Genomic DNA, 4,178 nt, shown 5'->3' with positions numbered 1-4,178 from the left:
CGTTTTATCCCCCTTGCAGTAGCGTCGTGACCGCTACGAACCCGTGTGATGTAGCGCGGTTATCTCACCGCTGCGGGCAGCCTCAGCGATACCTCTGATCTCAGCTCCTTCCAGTTACAGGGCCCTTCCTTGAGCGAAGCATCTGTGCAGGGTCTTCTGAAAGCGAGAAGTGCCTCCGAAAGTTGGAAACAACTGCACGTCCAGCTGAAATGAATGTGAGGCTGTGTCCAACAGAGCTAGTGCATCTTCCCAATCTCTTCTTAATCCCACTGGAAGCTAAAAGTCGTATGCAGAGTGGATGAGTAAACACTGCGTTTATGACCAACTCACCTACATCACTGATATACACCCAGAGGGGAAAACAACAAAAAAGAAACGTTTATTTTAAGCTCACTTCAGTTGCTGGTCTGATCTCTCATCTTTCCAGCATCTCCTGCTATCATTTCCTGAAGCCACAATAGCAGACAGCCTTTTCCCTTCCTCATTTAACTGCACTGTTGTACGTTCATCTTTGTTGAAGTTGGCCATATCCAGCATCTTTCCCATTTAATCACTCTCGATCCATTTCCTAATGTAGTGGCACTTTCATTTTTCTCCTCTTTTGCATTTGTGAAATGAAGGCACCGCGCTCACTTCTCAGCTGCAGGAGTGTAGCTGGAGGTTAATTGCACTCTAGCTGGAAAAGTGATCTTTCCAAGTTCAGCCTTTTTCCAATTATATTTTGCAGTAGGATACATTTTGCAGAGCTAATTCAGCTCTGTGTGACACAAGTGTTAAATTAAAAAAAATCCTGAGATATGTGCGCTTCAGGTCCTTTGGTTTTCATTTCTGCATTTACAGTTCCGCAGTCGGTGTTTGCAGCGCTGATTTTTATTACAAGCTCTTGCCAATTAGCATAGCATTAACTTTTAGTTGGAAATAAGTGCTGAAGACCTGAGAGCAGACTTTCAGTATCTAAAGGGGGGATGTAAGAAAGATGGGGACAGACTCTTTAGTGGGATCTGGTATGATAGGGCAAGGGGAAATGGCTTCAAACTGAAAGAGGGGAGATTTAGATTGGATATGAGGAAGATGTTTTTTATAGTGAGAATGGTGAAGAACTGGAACAGGTTGCCCATAGAGGTGGTGGATGCCCCATCCTTGGAGACATCCAAAGTCAGGCTGTATGGGGCTCTGAGCAACCTGATAGAGCTGTAGGTGTCCCTCTTCATTGCAGGGGAGTTGGACCAGACAGCCTTTAAGGGTTCCTTCCAAATAAAACTATTCTGTGATTCTATGAAATGCTTCTGACTAGCAAGATTGTTTTCTACATCTAGAGGGTTTCTATGCTGATCCTGACCATCAAGAAATAGATGTAGAGTGGTTACAAAGAGATATGTTTGCCAACATTTTTGTTAGCTCAGTTCCACTGGATATGTTTCTTACTGTTTGGGGGTGTTTATTTCAGATTCAGAATTATTATTAATTGCAATTTAGCTTCAGAAAATTTTAGTAATATCATTAGTGCAGGCAGAATTCCAGACAGCTGCTGATTCTTGAGGTAAAATTACTTTGTAGCATTACACAAAAAAAGCACCTGGTGTCTTTCTGGATCCAGCAGTCTTCCTGGACCAGTTAGTTATGGTGAGTAATCAGTAATGACAAAATTCACTGGTCTTCAGAATTGAAGGGATAGACAAGGAAATACAAAGTCACTCTGAAAGTAGTGCCTCCTATTTATTTCCTTGGAAACTACAACAGATACAAAGAGCAAAATAACACTATTTGATAGAGCAAATGCTCAGCTACAAAAAAGAAAAAAATAACTAAAAAAAGATTTTTCAACAGACTTACCTAGGAAATCCTAGGAAATTAGCAATACATTTTCACTGAAGATGAACACGAGTCTTCATGCCATGCTCATACAAAGCTGTACTGTCTCTGTCACTACTGCTGAAACACACCATCCACAGCCTCACAGTGCTCACATCCACTGTTTGGTCTCCATAAACATTTAGCAAGCAATGATGAATGTTAGTGGGAATCATTTTTGCTGCATGGAAGTATTCAGTGACACACCTTTGCTCCATATGCACTTCCATGTCAGATACCATTTTGTCATACTGCCCCTCTGCTGCCATCTGTCACACAATAACAAAATGTAATGGAATACCAGTGGGAAGGTTCAACCTCTGCTGCTATATCACTAGCATCTGCCTCTGACATCATGGACCAACATAATAAAATAGGAGGCATTACTTTCAGAAAAGCCAAAGGGCTGCTATGTTTGCCTCTTTTTTTTTTTCTTTTCTTTTTTTTCTTCATTCTCTGACTTTATAGAATACTTGGAGAAATTTAAAAAAGAGAGTATGCTATGATACAAATCTCCTTTAAATAGTGAAAAAGGGAAGCTCAGTTCCACATAATATATAGACTGGCAAATCAGTTGTAGCATAAATGAAGAAGCAACTTATGTCATTCATCTAGATTGTAACAGGAGAGAAACATCTGTAAATAAATAGACTGTTTGTCTTACGTGGTCCAAATTACTAATTAACTAACTGCTGATTAAGGTTGCTAATTGTGAAATAAATTCTGTGCTGAACTATATGGAATTCATCGCAGATAATGATGTTCTGCTCATGTATCTGACTCGCTTTTCTTTTTTTTTTCTCAGGAAGCAGAAATACTCCTGACCGACCTAGTTCATTTTTCTACAAAGTGAGGGAAGTTCAATCATCATCTAATATATCCTCCAGGCTCCCTAACACTTGTTTAAATATTTTCTGTACTTCCACTTCATTATCTACTAGCAGTTTATGAACTATAGCTAGTGACTCGCTTAATTGTAAGTCAGATGTAATATGTTTATCAGTGGCTGATCACTGAATCACAGAATCGCATGGGTTAGAAGGGACCTCATGAGATCATTGAGTCCAACCTTTTGCTAAAGCAGGTGCCCTACAATATAATGGCTGATAATGCTCTGAAATTAGTTTTGGAACTTCATACACAAACTAGATAGACTGGATAACTTGTAGCCACTACCACGATGATTTTCAATAAAAGAAAGGTTTTTAGAATGATGCCATTATATGTAGAATAAATCATGCAGAATGGTCAAGATTGTGGCATCAGAACTCCATTTATGAAGATGATGAGACACAGCTCAGGAATGCATATTTTAATGCATGCTGTATTCACTGAACAAATGCATGGGCTTGCTGGTACTTTTGCAAATCTCATTCATTTTCAGTTTATATTGATCAGCAACCAAGTAGCTTTGGAAATCTGCCGCATCAGGTCTGCTTTTGTTTTTATTGAGCCCAGTGGAAATTTGCCCACTAACTGTGCAAATTCCAGAGGAACAGAAAGAATAGTCCCTGCTGTGTGAGCTGCTCATTGGGTGCATGTGCATTAGAAATAGTGTGGCCAGCAGGAGTAGGGAGGTAATCATCCCCCTCTACTCAGCACTGGTGAGGCTGCACCTTGAGTACTGTGTTCAGTTTTGGGCCCCTCAAACAAAAAAGACATTGAGACCCTGGAACGTGTCCAGAGAAGGGCAACAAAACTGGTGAGGGATCTGGAGCACAAGTCTTATGAGGAGTGGCTGAGGGAGCTGGGATTGTTTAGTCTGGAGAAGAAGAGGCTCAGAGGAGACCTCATTGCACTCTATAACTTCCTGAAGGGAGGTTGTGGTGAGGAGGGATTTGGCCTCTTCTCCCAGACTACAAACAGGACCCAAGGAAATGGCCACAAGTTGTACCAGAGGAGACCTAGATCATCATCTCATGAATTGAAACCACCTTTTATCACATCTGTACAGATATTTGCTGAGATTGTTACTTCAGTTATACTTTTCAAGGTACTGGTGTAGGCTTTGTATTTGACATACACATTCTGTTGTTACAACAGATGCATTACTTCTTAGGGACTAATCAAATCCAGTCCATACAATATTGAATACAGATATATATTTTTGTTATTTTGTGTGTTTTGCAGCAATATGTAGTCTTCACCAGTTAAAAAAATGTGGTTGTAAAGTAAGACCTACTTTGCCCTTCATATGATACTCAAACTGAATGTTTGTTTTACAGACATCTGTGGTTAGTGCTAGGAGATCCTATGCTGTTAGCTAAAAGAAAACTAGAATTCTGTTTTCAGATGTTGCTGGTGTGGGTTTTTTTTTTTTTTTTTGT

General features: G+C 40.1%; 1 protein-coding gene across 1 annotated transcript in view; it reads right to left on the bottom strand.

Moving 5' to 3' along the window:
• EDNRB (endothelin receptor type B) overlaps positions 1-4,178 on the bottom strand; it is a 54,802-nt gene that overhangs the window by 17,150 nt on the left and 33,474 nt on the right. The window lies entirely within an intron of this gene.

This window comes from Meleagris gallopavo, chromosome 1 (assembly GCF_000146605.3).
Source record: "Meleagris gallopavo isolate NT-WF06-2002-E0010 breed Aviagen turkey brand Nicholas breeding stock chromosome 1, Turkey_5.1, whole genome shotgun sequence".
Classification (NCBI taxonomy): domain Eukaryota; kingdom Metazoa; phylum Chordata; class Aves; order Galliformes; family Phasianidae; genus Meleagris; species Meleagris gallopavo.
This window is presented reverse-complemented; position numbering and strand designations above follow the sequence as displayed.